Source organism: Helianthus annuus, chromosome 8 (genome assembly GCF_002127325.2).
Source record: "Helianthus annuus cultivar XRQ/B chromosome 8, HanXRQr2.0-SUNRISE, whole genome shotgun sequence".
Taxonomy (NCBI): Eukaryota; Viridiplantae; Streptophyta; class Magnoliopsida; order Asterales; family Asteraceae; genus Helianthus; species Helianthus annuus.
In genome coordinates this window covers 5,772,980-5,791,557 of record NC_035440.2, presented here as the reverse complement: position 1 = coordinate 5,791,557, position 18,578 = coordinate 5,772,980, and the positions used below count along the sequence as shown (strand labels likewise).

General features: G+C 38.5%; 4 non-coding genes across 4 annotated transcripts; all 4 read left to right on the top strand.

Annotated features, from left to right (window-relative positions):
• The first annotated feature begins 702 nt into the window (after positions 1–702).
• Positions 703–863, top strand: LOC118481527. The gene has a single exon (XR_004865736.1). It is a non-coding gene; the product is annotated as a U1 spliceosomal RNA (small nuclear RNA).
• A 4,139-nt stretch (positions 864–5,002) lies between these two features.
• TRNAD-GUC lies at positions 5,003–5,074 on the top strand. Its single transcript has one exon. It is a non-coding gene; the product is annotated as a tRNA-Asp (tRNA).
• A 662-nt stretch (positions 5,075–5,736) lies between these two features.
• LOC118481549 lies at positions 5,737–5,897 on the top strand. The gene has a single exon (XR_004865758.1). It is a non-coding gene; the product is annotated as a U1 spliceosomal RNA (small nuclear RNA).
• Positions 5,898–7,750: 1,853 nt separating this feature from the next.
• Positions 7,751–7,911, top strand: LOC118481632. Its single transcript, XR_004865840.1, has one exon. It is a non-coding gene; the product is annotated as a U1 spliceosomal RNA (small nuclear RNA).
• Positions 7,912–18,578: the final 10,667 nt, after the last annotated feature.

Below are 18,578 nucleotides of genomic sequence, written 5' to 3'. Positions count from 1 at the left end.
GGCTTCAGGCTTGTGAATGTCCACACGCTATTTTTACCATTGACGTATAAGCTAGCTATCAGTATGTTACATACCTTCACTAGATCCGAGCTCCTCCTCAAAGTCGCAATCCTCTATATTGATTCGACAACAATGACCATAAAATCCAACGACCAGTTCAGGTGAAAATATGTTACAATCACGATGAAAATCGCATATATAACTCGTGTTTTTTGTATTATTTTATTAACTCCAAATCTGCAATAACTATGCGTATAATTACATATCACTTTTCATACAACTATGAATATATTTTCATATCACAACAACCATGAAACAACATATCTATCTCTATTTCCAAATAGTATACCTTAAATCTTCACTGTTTCTCTCTAGATTCCCAATGCACAGGTTGATTGAAATAGGTGATCTGATCTAGTAAAAAACACTTGGTGTGTAACTAAGTCAAAGAAATGAGAATCTCCGATGTTGGCTAGAATAATGTCCAAGGGTTAATGGTTTGTGATTATGTCATCCAAATTCATATTTCACTTCAGAGATAAGAAGCTGCTTTTGTGCCTTACTGCCTGTGCTTAAACATTTGACTGCAAATTAAGTCACTTGATGGAAGTAATTTAATTAGTCCAGAGTCCCACATCGGCTTGAACAAAGATAAGGTGACCAGGAGTGTAATATAAAAATGGAGAGAAGGTAATGGATTACTCACTTACCTGGACGGGGTCAATGGGTGATCAAGAAGGTCCATGGCCTAGGTTGGTGACCTCCATTGCACTTAGGAGGGGTGCCCGCCTAAGGTCGGCCCAAGTGGTCGAGCCTACGTCATAATTTGTGGCAGTGGAGGCCTGCGTTCGCGCGGCCTCTGCACAATTTTTAAGTTTAAGTTATTTTATAAGTGTTGGTCGTCAGATTCAAAACAAGCCTAACAAACAAGAAGCAACATATCTAACTCTAATTCAAAACAAAAACATAAAAAAAATTAGTTGGAATATGGTAGCATGGGATAGCGTCATGACACCAAAAGAATTAGGCGGGGTTGGGGTCGGATCCTTAAAGGATGCAAATCTCGCCATGCTTGCTAAATGGTGGTGGAGGTTTAAGACGGACCCCGATAGTTTGTGGCGAAAAGTTATTTGGAGCATACATCATAGCGAACGGGCGTGGAACCCGATACCGGGGAAGATGTCGATAGCCGGACCATGGAAACAAGTATTTAAAGTATCTGGGGATTTAGAGAAATATGGTCTTAACCTGGCCGATTGCTTTCGGGCGAAACCGGGTGTCGGAGTAGAGATTTCATTCTGGAAAGAAAAGTGGACAGAAGGTGACTCGTTGCAGGTTCGGTATCCGGAACTATTTGAGTTAGAGAGAGCAAAAAATGCTACAGTTGCGGATCGTGTCAAGGTTATTGATGGAACAGTGGTACTGAACTTCTGTTGGATTAGGATGCCGTCTACGCCGGAAGAAGTGATGGCAGTACAATTGTTGTCTGATGAAATGTTTGCGGCTGCAAGGGGATATGGCGATGATCGTTGGACCTGGGAGCTTGATGGCTCAGGTAATTTTTCTGTTAAAAGCTTGAAGAACTATTTACAATGTGCTAGATTTCCGAACCTGGGTAACGATTTTAGTTGGAATAATTGGACCCCATCTAAGGTGAATTTTCTGTCATGGAGAATCTCCTTGGATCGCTTGCCTACTCTAGTTGCGTTAGCACGCAGAAACGTGATAAATGGACAGATTGAGTGCAAAATGTGTGGTCTGTTTGCGGAAGATGTGGATCATCTGTTTGCGGGTTGCAATGCGGCACAGTATGTTTGGGATTTTATCTCCCACTGGTGCAAGATCTCAAGCATCTACGCCTTCGGTGCAAAAGATCTGCTGAAATGGCATATGCAGGTTCGAGGGAATGCAAAGTGGAAACAATTAATTTACGCAGTCATACAGGTGGCATTGTGGGTAATCTGGCGTAGTCGAAACGATTTGGTTTTTAATAACAAGGCTGTGAATCGGGTCCGTATGACAACCGAAATAAAACAGCTAAGCTTTTTATGGGTTGGTAATCGGTCATCGTTGAAAGGGATTTCATGGGAAGATTGGTGTATGTTTGATATAGCAAGGAAATGTTTGTAATCTGTTATGTATAATTGGTGTATGTAACTGGTGCGGGTTAACTTACTGTTGACCTTTTGAAGTAATAAAAGAATTTTGTTGGCCGTTCAAAAAAAAAAAACAAAAACATAAAAAAGAGCCTGCCAAAATGGAAATTTTTCTGACAAAGATTGAAGTTACCAAACCATTCAATGCGTCACATCTTCATCCGCCTCCAAAAACAAGTTTATAAATCTAGGAATTTTATACTGCTGATGTAGTGCTCACATAATAACACACTTTACTACTTTCTTCTGTTTTTGAACATCTGGAGCTCCTATTTCCGTGTTGGTGATGTGTTTGGGTTTGACCCACGAACATGATCCATTTGGCCATTTAGCAGCCCTACATAAAATAGCAGGTGAAGTATTGTATTGACATTCCATCTAATAGATTTGTGACATCAAGATAATAAATAAAAAACCCCTAGAGTCAATGTAGAAATGCAAAATGTCATCAAGATTTACAAAGCAAAGATGGGTTTTTTATTAGGAAATCTTCTTTGTTCTTAGTTCATTGTTTTGCATCAAATTTATGGTTGAACTCAGCTCTAAAGCAGAAACCTTGCCTTTAATGGAGTCGACATTACAGTTATCAAAGTTTGGTCTTGGTCTTGGCCTGTTTACCACCCCACAGAGCCAGACCAATGAACAACAAAGTATTGTATTGTTTTGAGTTCTGTTGCCTTCTTTCTAGCCGGCTATAAACCTTGTTTGTTGGATAAATAACCAGTATTAGAGAAGATGAATCTTATCATTGGCGTTCTATGATCATGCTTCTCTAAATATGTTTTTAGTGTACTTTTTTTAGTTTACATAAAACAGCTATAATCAATTCGTATTCTAAATAAAACTAACAAATAAGTCGTTGCAGTATAGTGGTAAGTATTCCCGCCTGTAGGGGTGTAAACAAGCCCAGAGGCTCGAGAGCTACTCGTGATGTAACGACTCTCACTAAAATTAATATTTAGTATGATAATTATCCAATAAGGAAACCCTAATTAAGACACCCAAGTGATTCTGCACAAACCCTAAAAATTTCAGAACAATCGGAATCAGGATCAGGGCCCCTAAAACTCAGGGGGGGTAAACCCTAGTTGACGATTATCTTTACATCTCGCTGTCTAAATTGAATTTTCGAACAACGTCGACTCAGCAAGCCTACTGGGACACAAGGCTACCCTATGGTAGATTGGTCACAACTCTTTCTCCTTTACAACTTTGACCCCTCAACAGATTTTAAAGGTAGCTTTTAGACACGTTTCATACTCGTCTTCCTTTCAATCCATTTACTATATTTTCACTTTTGGCTTCATTGTTTTGTAGATAGAGAACACAAAATATGGTGGAGTGGTTGGAGAAATAATTGGTGTTACTTATGATTCAGGTTCGATTCTCACTCTTCTCATTATTTTCTGCGACATCCAGGTGAAGAGTGAATACGGGTGGCGCCGGTTCGACTTGGATGGGAGGCAATGTTTTACCGATTATTTCACTAGCGTGCCTTTGGGCGGGTGGAGCTCGGGCTTCCGTGCATCTGGGGAGAGCCAAGGGTCTGGCGCCCGGTGTCACGATGGTTGACACGTCGTTCCTTGCCGTTCAAAAAAATTAAAAGAATATTACTGACAGTTATTTATTAAAGATTTCTGAAATTTGCCATTTCTGTTTACTTCGCTGGTCATTTTTATCATGTATAATTATTGTTCATCTAATGCTTTACAAATATTATAAAATAGTAAAAGTATTAAAAAAAACTATACATTATATTAATATTAAAATTACTATTAATTAGCTTCTATTCGATACCATTAATATTAAATTACAATTCATTAGCTTCTATTCGATACCAGTACCGGCTCAATACCGGTTGACACCAAGCTTATCCCAACCTGTGATATTAAAAAAATAATTAAAGCTAAAAAGTAAAGAAAATATATCTATTATTATAGTATTAAAATGAAAGTATTAAAAAAACTATATATTATTATAATATTAAAATTACTATTCATTAGCTTCTATTTTTAATATATGTATATGTATAATACAATTATATCCGAGCATGTGAATTTTTTTCTTTAAACCATTTGTAAGATTATTGTTATTTTATTACTTAAATGTTACAAATTCCTAATTTGCTGACCACATGTACACAACTAATTCTTTTAACAACCGAGTCGTTTAATTCAATAGTTCGAAAATTGGTAAAAAAAAAGTTGATATGTTTTTTAGGCTTTTTTTAGTTAGTTTTCGAGTTTTCGCGATAACTAGTGGTTTTTCATTTGAACCTTCTCTATCAATTTATTAAACACATTGTTTATTTTTAGTTTTAACAAATATTAAGAGTTGTTACACAATATAAATAAAGAATTGTTGCATACATCAGTAAGCCTTTAATACATTTACTTTTTTTAAAATTTATTTTTTTCTTAATAACTTATACTTTTTATTTTGAAAAAATTAATACACATGTGCATTTAATATTTTATTAATATTTTGGTATAAATTTTGTTCAAAACCAAGCATCAAAGTTATAATCAGTACAAATACCGTAACAAACAGAACTAATGCCGACATAATTCCGGCCGCAAAGCGCGGAAGAATCAACTAGTTACATACAACTTCATATCATGCTATAACAAATGTAAATACCCAAGTAAGCTATATAACAAGGAGTAAGTTTTCATAGAAATCTTGATCATCATCAAGCTTCACATTACACAAACACAAGTACAAAACAATAGAAACAAATATAACCTCCATTGAAACCAAACCAGATGCAAACCTTGATCATTCACCCATCAATTGCCACTTCACGTTTAAAATTAATTAGTAATCAAAACAAAAATAACAAATAAGTCGTTGTAGTATAGTGGTAAGTATTCCCGCCTGTCACGCGGGTGACCCGGGTTCGATCCCCGGCAACGGCGTTAGTGTTTTAATACTCAAACCACATTTCATCAGCTCAAATTTTTAATAAATCTGTAATATCTATGATCATTATTATTATTATTATTATTATTATTATTATTATTATTATTATTATTATTATTATTATTCATACAGCTATGAGTATAGTTTATTATCATTTTTCATACCACAACAATCATCAAACAGCATGTCTAACTCATTTTTCATACAAAAAAACATCCCAAAATAAAAACTTTTTCATCAAAGAAATGAAGTATGCAGAAACAATTCACCTCCAGATTGTTTGAATAATCACGTAAAACTTTGTGGAAACAAAATATTTTACGGGAATAAGTAGCGGTGTAAACAAGAGCTTCTTTTGAAATCAACGACAATGTGATGTACATAGGGATACACATTGTTGTTGAAATGGCTGTGTCTAAGAACTTTCGGCACAAATGTTCGACAGAAGTTCCTAAAGGAAGACCAGAAGATTTTGTAGATAATAAAAGCAAAATAGCAAGTCATTTGACAATGGATTCATCAACTAAAACATTTGATGGTAGAACAGCTGAAACAGGAATAATGTTCTGTTTCATTAGTCCATTGTCCCACATCGACTTGAAGAGAAAGAGAAGGTGAAGAGGCGTGTATTAAATAGGGAGAGAAGGTAACGGATTACTCACTTACCTGGACGGGGTCAATGGGTGATCAAGAAGGTCCATGGCCTAGGTTGGTGACCTCCATTGCACTTCGGAGGGGTGCCCGCCTAAGGTCGGCCCAAGTGGTAGAGCCTACGTCATAATTTGTGGCAGTGGGGGCTTGCGTTCGCGCAGCCCCTGCACAATTTAAGTACAAAGTTTCTTTTTTAACTCCAATTAATTGATAATTAAAAAAACATTTGTAAGTAATAATTTCAACTAGAGAAAAATTAGTCAGAGTATGCATTTATCCTATGAAAAACGAGTCACAATTTGTGGCAGTGGGGGCTTGTGAATGTCCACACTATTTTTACCATTGGCGTATAAGCTAGCTGTCAATATGTTACATACATGAATATTTGAATCCTTATGGAACGATATATGAATTTGTTACATCACAAATTTTCTTTTGTAATGCCATCTAAAGTCTAAACACTCGATAGGCCATTGGCTTAATCATACTTTTCTCCGGTGTGGTGCGGTAAGTTATTAAGGCTAGCAATATATGGGACAGTGAAACATTAAAAGAGTTTGATAAGACTTGCATTTGTTACCAAGACACTAAAACCTTGTATTTAATTTAACATGATATCTGATTTCTGAAATAGCGTACGAAATGTTACAAATTACACAAAAACAAAACCGTATAAACAGATAAAATCTCCATAGAAAGAGTGTCAACAACACAAGGAACCTTCTCATCAAACAACTCATCAATTCCCAATTCACCATGTAAAGCCATTCAGTGATTATACATCACTGTGGAAGCAGTGGTTACGTGACGCCAATACGGCATCATCCAGCCACAACCAAGCATCATAACAAACAAATACATAACACATGAAAACCGTCTGATACCACCCACCCATACCAAAATCCCTGCAAAACGTCCAAAATACAAAAAACAATAACAAAGAAACCAATCTCACCCCCTTCACTAGATCCGAGCTCCTCCTCAAAGCCGCAATCCTCTATATTGATTCGACAACAATGACCATAAAATTCAGCGACCAGTTCAGGTGAAAATATGTTACAATCACGATGAAAATTGCATATATAACTCGTCTTTTTTGTATTATTTTATTGACTCCAAATCTGCAATAGCTATGAGTATAATTTCATATCACTTTTCATCATGGTTGCAAAAATCGCTAGACGCTCCCTAGTCGGCCGAACGGGGAGTTGAGAGTACTCGGGGAGTACTCAGACATGTAAAATTATAAAGAAATAGTTTTTGGAAATTAAATATATGTCAAATAACATAAATTTACTAATATCTATAACAAAATACGTGAAAATGGTATTATATGATAGGCATAGAAATTATATTTTATTATTTTTTAAGTCAAACTCGGCCCGACTTGAGCTATTAGATACGATTTTGGCCGAGGTCGCCTCGGCAGCCTACCTTGTAGCGACTACTCAGGGAGTACTCAGCCTTGGAAACCTTGTTTTACAACCATGCTTTTCATACAACTTATATGAGTATATTTTCATATCACAACAATCATGAAACAACATATCTATCTCTATTTCCAAATAATATACCTTAAATCCTCACTGTTTCTCTATAAATCCCAATGCACGGGTTGATTGAAATAGGTGATCTAATCTAGTAAAAAACACTTGGTGTGTAACTAAGTCAAAGAAATGAGAATCCCCAATGTTCGCTAGAATAATGTCCAAGGTTAATGGTTTGTGATTATGTCATCCAACTTCATATTTCACTTCAGAGATAAGAAGCTGCTTATGTGTCTTACTGCCTGTGCTAAAACATTTGACTGCAAATTAGGTCACTTGATCTTGAAAAACATGAAAGATAATAAAAACAATAACAACTCTATTTAAATAAGATGGAAGTATTAATGTTCTGTTAAATTGTTTAAAAAGTAAAGAAGTTTGTTTCATTAATTTATTCAGTGTCCCACATTGGCTTGGAGAGAAAGAGAAGGTGAAGAGGCGTGTATTAAATAGAGAGAGGAGGTAACAGATTATTCACTTACCTGGACGGGGTCAATGGGTGATCAAGACGGTCCATGGCCTAGGTTGGTGACTTCCATTGCACTCAGGAGGGGTGCCTGCCTAAGGTCGGCCCAAGTGGTCGAGCCTACTTCATAATTTGTGGCAGTGGGGGCTTGTGTTCGCGCAGCCCCTGTACAATCTTTAGTTGATGTTTTATTGTTTGCAACTATTGTTAAATTTTAGGTGTCTTTTTCGACTTGGATAAAACTTAATCATATCCTTTTTTTTAGGATTTGTTTAGTTAGTTAGGCAGTTGTGTTTAAAACTGTGGTTTCAGTCTCATCTGTTTAAAACTTAATTATATCCTTTTTTGCAACTGTGGTTTCAGTCTCATCTGTTTAAAACTGAAAACAAGTACATTTAATGTTGAAGTATTAAAATGCACAAAAAAGGATTAAGTTTTTTTTATTTAAGGTGTTTTGTTTGTGTTATACACGTATATCGTGTTTCTACTCACGAATATACATGTCATGTTCACGTGTGACATGATTACCATGTGTCAGGTTCATGTGTGACATTGACACGATTTCGCGTTCAACCTATGTCTGGTTGTTTATATATACTTAAGCATGTATGTGATCGATGTAAGTAATATTCAACATTTAATTGGAGCTTGTACTTACAGTTTGAGACTTGGGTACTTAGATATACCTGTAGGTTAAGGAAGCTATTTTCAAAGATAAAAAAAAATAACACAATAAAGCTAAGTATTAGATTTCATTATTTTGATAGTTAATTTAAAAGAAGGTTTCATAGGAGCAGCTTATCTATCCTTTGGGATAGAGGTAGAGGAGGCAATCTTGACCCAAAGCCTTTCAAATGGGTCAGTTTGGGTTGCTTTTAAAGTTATATGGGTTGGTTTGGGTAAGATATTTTAACTAAATGGGTCACAATGGGTCACTTGAAATTTTATCTTGTTATTTTCGGGTCAAAGCGGGTCGACAACATTAAAGAAATGGGTCGATGTGGGTTAGTGTCTTAAAGAAATGGGGCAGGTTTTGGGTCGGAATGGGTTTCGAGCCGGCACAAGTATCCGCACGAGACGGGTTACGGCCCGAAATGGGTTTTGGATCGGAACGGGTTCAGTTCAAATTGAGTTTCGAGCCGAGACGGGTTTCAGCACGACGCAGGTTTTGGATCGGGACGGGGTCGGTTCGGGACGGGTTTCAGGCCGACACGGGTTTCTGCACGGGACGGGTTTCGGATCGCAATGGGTTTTGGGCCGACACGTGTTTCCGCACGAGACGAGTTTCGGGTCGGGACGAGTTTCGTACCGTTTCAACCCGTACTGTTTCGACGCGAACCGTTTCGACACGTACCGTTTCGACCCGTACCGTTTCGACCAGTACTGTTTCGAATCGAACCGTGTCGACGCGAACCGTTTCGACGCGAACCGTTTCGACGCGAACCGTTTCGACGCGAACCGTTTCGACCAGTACCGTTTCGAATCGAACCGTTTCAACCCGTACCGACCAGTACCGTTTCGAACCGAACCGTTTCGACCCGAAATCATACTGAAATAAAGCATCTAAACTAATATAATTTCCCACTGTGCTTGACACACAACTTTGTGGAAGTGATTTGACCATTTTTTTATCAGCAAACTTAACTACATAAATCCAAATCAGAATCTGTTTTTCAGCTTGCAGTAGACCTAATAAGGACGCAAAATTAAGGACCAAACTCAATAGTTCACAGAAACAAAGGTTACTGCAAGTTCATAAAAAAATTCTGACCCGACCCGAAACCCGTTCTGACCCGGACCTGTTTCGACCCGAACCCGTTCTGACCCGAACCCGTTTCGACCCGAACCCGTTCCGACCCGAACCAAAACAACCCTTTTTTTAATTGACCCGTTTTGACCCGAACCTGTTCTGACCCTAACCCGTTTTGACCCATGACCCAACCCGACCCGACCCGACCCGTTTGCCAGGTCTAGATAGAGGAAACCTTTGCTTTTGTCCTACCCTCCTCAGACCATATTAATAGGTTTCACTATGAATGGGATTGATGTTTGTTTGTTTAATTTAAAGACACTATACAACAAATAACAGTATGGTTGGGCACATTTAATACCCCAGCGAGGAGGCTGCGCTAGAGCTTATGACGAAGCCGTACGTTTTGCTTCGTCGACCAAACGCTCAAACCATTTTTTGGCCATGTATAATGTATTCCATCTAACGGATCTCCGGCTCATCTTTGTTAAAGACAGCTTGCAACAAAAATTGTGATGATCTTGATAATGGTGCTTATAATGTTGAGTGTGAAGGCCACTTGATCAAGTGGAGATTAGAAAATCCTTTCTTATCAAAAGGATAAGAGGATAAGGGGACATGGGTCTGTGACCCATTATTCACGGATCTTGTTTTCTTCACTTTCCTCTTTCATCCAATCTTATATAAGAGATTGTTTTGTATCTGAAATACTTGTACCAAAGCTTAATACAAATATTCCTAGTTACCGAGAGTGGATGTAGGTCAGAATCGACCGAACCACTATAAATCTTTGTGTTCTTCAATAGAAAATTGTGTGTGTGTGAGTTCTGTGTTCGTGAGTGTATCCTGAACCTAACAACTGGTATCAGAGCCGTTGGCTCTCGATCGACACACGAACAGAAAGGGTGAAGGAAGAAGATACCTGATAGTGTGAAATCGGAATCAGAATTCGATCAGAAACCGATCAGAAACGATCAAAAACGATCAGAACTGCCGCAGCCTCTCTTAGTCGCCGCCGCTGCCCCTCTTCGCCGTCGCAAGCAGCCGCCACCGCTACCTCTCTTCGCCGTCACAAGCACCACCGGCGCTGTCATCTGCCTGTTCTCTTGGGAGATCGTAGGGGAAGAAAGAGAAGAACCCTAATTTTTTTTTTGTTCTGTGGAATTGGGGAAGAAGAAACACTGAACGTGTTTTATTTTGTGTTGGAAATTGAGTTTCTCAATTTAAACAGAAAGGCCCCCTCAACTTTTATTTCTGGTGGAGAAATTAAAGTTTCAATTTGATCAGAAAGGCCCCTCAAGTTTGAACAAGATCTCATTATCCATCAATACTTTTCCTTGCCATTAAAGCTTGAAACAGATAAGTTATTTGTTTCTGATTATTGCTTTCGCTCGTATAAATTACCACTTAGCAGTACGAACCCGTTTGGTTAGTAGTAATTTGGTATTTTTTTTTAATGGCAGAAGATAATAAAATCAAGATTGATAAGTTCGATGGAAGTGATTATGGATTTTGGAAAATGCAAATTGAAGATTTATTGTATCAGAAAAGTTTGCATTTGCCTATGTCAGGTGAACAAGCAGATGACATGTATGATGAAGAATGGATGTTGTTGGATAGACAAGCTTTGGGTGTGGTTAGGCTTTCTTTGGCAAAGAGTGTTGCTTACAACATTGTTAATGAAACCACCACATATGGTGTATTGAAAGCTTTGTCCAACATGTATGAAAAACCATCCACTTCAAATAAAGTATTCCTAATCCGACAATTGGTTAACACCAAGATGAAGGAAGGCATGTCAGTTACCGCTCACATAAATGAGTTTAACTCGATTATCTCTCGTTTAGCCTCAGTTGAAATAAAGTTTGAAGATGAAGTTCAAGCACTACTCCTTTTATCATCGTTGCCCGACAGTTGGTCAAGCACAGTCACAGTTGTTAGTAGTGCATCCGGCACTACCAAACTCACTTTCGATAGTATTAGTGACTTGATAGTAAACGAAGATATCAGACGGAGAAGCAGTGGTGAGACTTCTAATCTAGTTCTTTATTGCATACAGAAAGTAGAGGAAGAAGAAATGAAAGAGGACATAATCGAGGCAGGTCCAAGTCCAGAAGAAGGGGACAATCAAAGAACAGAAAAGACGTTGAATGTTGGAATTGCAAAGAAAAAGGTCACTACAGAAGCCAATGAACAAAACGCGCTTCAAAGAAAGAAGTAAACAGTGTATCCTCAGAAGAATTAGGTGATGTTCTCATCTGTTCTGTTGAAGATTCAGTTGAATCTTGGATTATGGATTCAGGTGCTTCTTTCCATGCTATCTCATGCCCAGATATGGTCAAGAATCTACGAACAGGTAACTTTGTAAAGTTCGTTTAGCAGATGATGAAATGCTTGATATCATAGGTATTGGAGATGTAGACTTGAAGACCTCATTAGGAACTATATGGACATTGAAAAATGTCAGGGTTATTCCTAATTTGAGGAGAAAGTTGATTTCAGTTCGTAAACTAGATGATGAAGGGTTTAATGTTCACTTTGGGGGTGGACAATGGAAAGTGATCAAAGGCAATTTAGTGATTGCCAAAGGAAAGAAGCAAGGTACTCTATACATGGCAGAAGTTTCTGCTGAAGGTGTTCATGCAATGACCACCGGTCCGAGTCCATCAAATTTATGGCACAACCGATTCGGACACATGAGCGAGAAGGGATTGAAGATGTTGGCTCAGAAAGGTAAGTTTCCAGACTTGAAGAAAGTGGAAACTGAATTCTGTGAACCTTGTGTTCTTGGAAAACAAAAGAGGGTTACTTTTGTAAAGACAGGGAGGACACCCAAAGCTCAGAAGAGGTTCGCGAAGAATGCGATGACAGAAAAGAGTAAGCACACAAGTGTTCTCAAGCAATAGTGGTTATGTGTATCTAAGCATACCCTGAGCAAAGTTCTATGTAATCTAGCAAGTAGGCAATATAACATATACCATATTACCTAGCATGTTGAGTCTTGCACGTGGAGCGAAGCGTCGTTGTGGATCGTTGAGCACTGTTCTGGTTATAGTCTGGTTTTAATAAAAACGTTTTCCCCTTATTAAAACCAAGTTCTCTATAACCAATGGCTCTGATACCAGTCTGTCACACCCCAAAATCCACACGCGGAGTACCACCGCTTGGGGGCGTGACATGACCAGGATCAAGCCACCAATCATATCGAACATAATAAGTAATAAATGTAAATCAACCAAACAATATGAAAGGTGTTCAAAACAAAGCATGTTAAGTGTCTAGCGGAAGCATAAATGTAAACCCAATGTAAGTAATAAGTTCAAATGTTTAAATGTTTTAGCATGGCATCCACGATCCCATGTCCCACAACGACTGCGCCTCCCGTGCAAGCTTCATGAGTACCTAAGGTCCTGCAAGGCATGTAACAGAGAGTCAACAACAAAGTTGAGCGAGTTCACAGTTGGTTATTCAGTGTTCGTGATAGAATAGTAAATCGTATGTTCGTTTAGTAACCACGTATCGTATGCATTTGTATCGCAGCCCTCTAGGCATGTGTGCAAAGATTAGTGGGAGTTTCCCAAGTATTCTAGACTAGGTATATTTGTACCACAGCCCACCCGGCATGTGTGCGAAGTTTAGTGTATGGTTCGCAGCCATTCCAGGCATGTGTGTGAAGATTAGTTCTATTATCGCAGCCATTCCCGGCATGTGTGCGAAGAGAAGTGTTTGTATCACTAGTCTAGCAGTATTTATCCAAAAACCTTCCTCTCCCGAGGCCCAAAGTACATAATCCCGATAACAACTTAAGTACAAGTAATCATCCAAAAACCCATTCCCAACCCTGGGAATCCCATGCCTTGGTAAGAGTGTGAACTCACCTTGGTTTGCTCGGCAGATACACAGAAAGGTCAATCAAGCTATAATGTGGTCAACCACGTCCTAACAAAGGTGTACCATACAAGTCAGGTTCATATTTAGGTAGTGCACGTATATGTTCTACACGTATTCTAACAAGTTGTGTACAAGTATTGATCATGGCATACACGTATAATCATGGTAGTTCAACCACAGTACGAGTTCAACAGTATAGTCACGTAAATAATTTAAGTCCAAGTATGCGGCCCAAATGGTTGGGCTCGTAACAGTGTGCAAGTCCAAAACAGTGTGCACGTGTATAAGGTCTCGAGTCGAGACTAGAGATCCCGAGTCGAGACTGTGCGGTCTCGAGTTGTAGTCCTGGAGTTCTCGAGTCGCAACAAAGGAGGTCTCGGGTCATACTTTCATCACTCGAGACTAGGCAGTCTCGAGTCGCAACCGGACCCGCAACCATGGTCTCGAGTTGTGTTGTTTGTGTCGGTGTTGTGGTCTCGAGTCGAGACAGTGGGGTCTCGACTCGCAATCCCTTGTCGAGACTATGAAGTGTAACCGATTTCCTGATTTGCAGCTCATTATCTCCGTACCATTAGCAAACAGATTTGGCAGTTTCAAACCAGATCAATTAACAATTAATTCAGAAATCAATCATATTCATATTACCGTAATCATCATCAATTCAAGAACAATAAATCAATATCATAAGGAACATACGATCGGATCATATGATTAACGAATTCAAAGACTATCATGCAACTTATTACTTACCAATCCCGAGCCAAACTAATCAAAGCTTTAAACTCGAGAATCACAATTCCAGTAACATCATCATCATGTATAACATACGAACTATTGAATCATGCGATTATAAATCAATAACAAAATAGTTTCCTTGCATGTGACCACATCATGTTAAACTCATATTTCCAGATTCATGATTAAACACATTATAATACACATCAATCAATCAACAACCAAATAAAGACAAGACGCTAACTGGAAGTGTGATACGATTGGCTTGATTGAGATGGACTTCGAGTGGGGCTGTCGTCCGGTTCCAAGGGAAAACGAGAGAGAAAGAGAGAGAGAGGTGATTAGGGTTGTGTGTGTGATTTCTTATGTTTGTAAGTTATGAGAAACAAGTCCCATAATGGGTATGTTTTACGCACACAAGTGGAGTGGGCCGAACCCTTTAATGGGTTGCCCTCATGGTCTCGAGTACAAGGATGTGTGGGCCGAATAGGTTTGTGTAATCGGATTAAGGTTCAAACATTCACAAAAACATAGCATTCACTTAATCAACAAAATTCACGTAATCACATAGAGTTCATACAGGTTAACACGTAATACAAGAGACGGTTCTGAAATACGAGTTGTCACAAAATCTGCTGTTGAAAATGAAACTAACTTGAAGGTAAAGTGCTTAAAGTCTGATAATGGTGGTGAATACATAAGCAAGCAGTTCACTGACTATTGCGCCAAGGAAGGGATAAAGATGATCAGGACAGTTCCCAGAACTTCTCAGCAGAATGGTGTAGCTGTGAGAATGAATAGAACTCTAAATGAGAGGGCTAGAAGCATGAGGCTAAATGTCGGGATGCCCAAGACATTCTGGGCCGATGCAGTTAGCACTACAGCCTACTTGATCAACCGTTCACCAACTGGTCCCTTAGATTTCAAGTTGCCTGAAGAAATGTGGCAAGGAAAGGAGGTTAGTCTCGAACACTTACGAGTCTTTGGTTGTAGTGCTTACAATTTGTTAGAAGCTGGTGACAGGGATAAGTTAGACTCAAAATCCAAGAAGTGCACATTCATTGGTTATGGGTCAGAACAAATGGGTTACATGCTTTGGGATAATGAAGGCAGAAAAGTAATCAGAAGCAAGAATGTCGTCTTCAGTGAAAACGAATTGTATAAAGACAGAAACACCAAAGGACCAGAAGTTCAGAAAGACTATGTTGAATTTGAAAGTGGTGAAACAAGGAAAGAAGCTTCAGTCGACATTCCAGAAAATAGGAATGAGTCAATCGACAGTGGGAGCTCAGGGGATGATTCTAGTAATGATTCTGCAGAAGAAGAGGTCGCTCCTCAAATTCCGGAATCCCCAGAAACTCCTCAGTTTCAGCCAAGAAGATCCTCCAGAGTCGTTAGACCACCAGACAGATATTCACCATCCGTCAATTACATACTTTTGACAGAAAATGGTGAACCCCAGTGTTACTCAGAAGCCATGGGGTTGAAAGATTCATTGCAGTGGGAGTTAGCAATGAAAGATGAGATGAAGTCGCTTGAGAAGAACAAGACCTGGCACTTAACAAAGCTTCCAGCTGGGAAGAAGGCTCTTCAGAACAAGTGGGTTTTCAGGGTCAAAGATGAACATGATGGTACCAAACGGTACAAAGCAAGATTAGTGGTCAAGGGATTTCAGCAGAAAGAGGGAATTGATTTCAATGAAATATTTTCTCCAGTGGTGAAGATGACTACTATCAGACTTGTTCTCAGTATTGTAGCAGCAGAAGGCTTGCATCTAGAGCAGCTAGATGTCAAGACAACTTTTCTACATGGTGACCTAGAAGAAGATATCTACATGACACAACCAGAAGGTTTTCAGGTTAAAGGCAAAGAAAACTTGGTGTGTAAGTTGAAGAAGAGTTTGTATGGTCTGAAACAAGCGCCCAGACAATGGTATTTGAAGTTTGATAACTTCATGGGAAGAGTCGGATACAAGAGATGTGACAATGACCATTGTTGTTACATCAAGAGGTTTAAGGGTTCTTATATCATTCTATTACTATATGTGGATGATATGTTGATTGCAGGTTCAGACATGACAGAGATCAAGAAGCTGAAGAAGCAGATGTCTGAAGAGTTCGAGATGAAAGACTTGGGAGCTGCAAACCAAATACTCGGGATGAGTATTTTCAGAAACAAAGAAGATGGTTCTTTGACACTCTCTCAAGAGAAGTACATTGAGAAAGTGTTAGAAAGATTCAGCCTTAAAGATGCCAAGATTCGAAGCACACCTTTGGGAAGTCACTTTAAGCTTTCTAAAGTTCAGTTACCCAGATTAGATGAAGACAAAGCAGAAATGGCTAAAGTTCCGTATGCATCGGCAGTTGGTAGCCTCATGTATGCAATGGTATGCACGAGACCAGATATAGCTCATGCAGTGGGAGTTGTTAGTCGGTTTATGTTATGTCCAATCCAGGGAGAGAACATTAGGAGACAGTTAAATGGCTGCTAAGATATTTGAAGGGGACTTCAAAAGTGGCATTATAGTTTAAGGGGAAAAATGTTATTCTGAAGGGTTTTGCGGATGCTGACCTTGGTGGTTGTAAAGAATCTTACAAAAGCACCACCGGATATGTCTTTACAGTGGGAGGCACTGTAGTAAGCTGGATGTCCAGACTGCAGAAAAGTGTTGCCCTTTCAACCACAGAAGCAGAGTATATGGCAGTTGCTGAAGCAAGCAAAGAGCTTATATGGTTGAAGAATTTTCTCAAAGAGCTCGGCAAGGAACAAGTTGACTGTGCACTGTTTTGTGACAATCAAAGTGCAATTCATCTTGCAAAGAATCATGTCTTCCATTCGAAGACAAAGCACATACAACTTAGATATCACTTCATTAGAGAGCAAGTTAGTGAAGGCACTCTGAAGTTGAAGAAGATCAAAGGAAGTGAAAATCCATCTGATATGTTGACTAAGGTTGTCACCTTAGAGAAGTTGAAGCTTTACATAGCTTCAACTGGCCTTCAGGATAATTGAAGAGGAGGCCGGGTAACTAGGAATGTGATAAGATCAAAGTTTTTACAGAGATACTGATGCACAGTTGAAGCACAGGTGAAGATTATTCCGTGACTTGAAGTGGGAGATTGTTGAGTATGAAGGCCACTTGATCAAGTGGAGATTAGAAAATCCTTTCTTATCAAAAGGATAAGAGGATAAGGGGACATGGGCCTGTGACCCATTATTCATGAATCTTGTTTTCTTCACTTTCCTCTTTCATCCAATCTTATATAAGAGATTGTTTTGTATCTGAAATACTTGTACCAAAGCTTAATACAAATACTCCTAGTTACCGAGAGTGGATGTAGGTCAGAATCGACCAAACCACTATAAATCTTTGTGTTCTTCAACAGAAAATTGTGTGTGTGAGTTCTGTGTTCGTGAGAGTATCCTGAACCTAACATATAATTCATCAATGGCAACTTCACATTCTTTTCAAAATCATCAAGTTCAAGAATCAACCCAAGTTCAGGATTTTAACTTCTACCTATTTTTTGACATCTTGGATGCTTAAAATGCTAGTAAAATTCAAAACATGAACAATTGTTATATTTATGTCCAGAAAACAATGAGACTATGAATCGTTTCCTTCTTCAAGTAGTAGTAAGGAGATGAATCTTATCCTTGGAATTGTATTGATCTTGCTACTCAAGATATGTTGTATAGTGGTTTCATTAAGAATCTAGGATATGGTCTTTGATAGGTTATACTAATAGTAGTAGTAGTAAGGGTGCTCATTTTTTTGCAATTTGATCATGTGACATGGTTTATGCTAATATTGTTGTTTAGTTGGGTTTCTTTGGATTGTGGTAGCTGTTATTTGTTTCTGTTAGATGACGGAGTACTGTTAGAATTGAGGATTTTTAAAAATAAGAAGAGTATGGATGTTATGAAGTTCGAATACCTCTTCCCCTTAATAATGAAAATATAAAACAAAAGCTAACTATATAATCTAAACACAATTGGACATCAAGTCGTAGTATAGTGGTAAGTATTCCCGCCTGTCACGCGGGTGACCCGGGTTCGATCCCCGGCAACGGCGTTAATAATATTTTTGTATACACAAACCCCCTTTTTTTAGCTCAAAGTTTAATAAATTCTCTTTTCTTTGTATTTTTCCTGAACTTCAAACCTGCAATACTATTGAGTATAACTTCATATCATTATGACATTATTATTACAGCTATGAGTATAGTTTATTATCATTCTTCATACCACAACCATCATCAAACAACATATCTAACTCTATTTCCAAACATAAAAAAAGTCCCGAAATAAAAACTTTTTCATCAAAGATTGTTACCAAGCTTTAAATGCTACACATCTCATCCATCTCCAAAAATGAGTTAAACAAGCTATATAATGAGTGTTGGCACCAGGGAGTAAAACAAGAAATGAAATCAACTAAAAGATGGAAACAATAATGT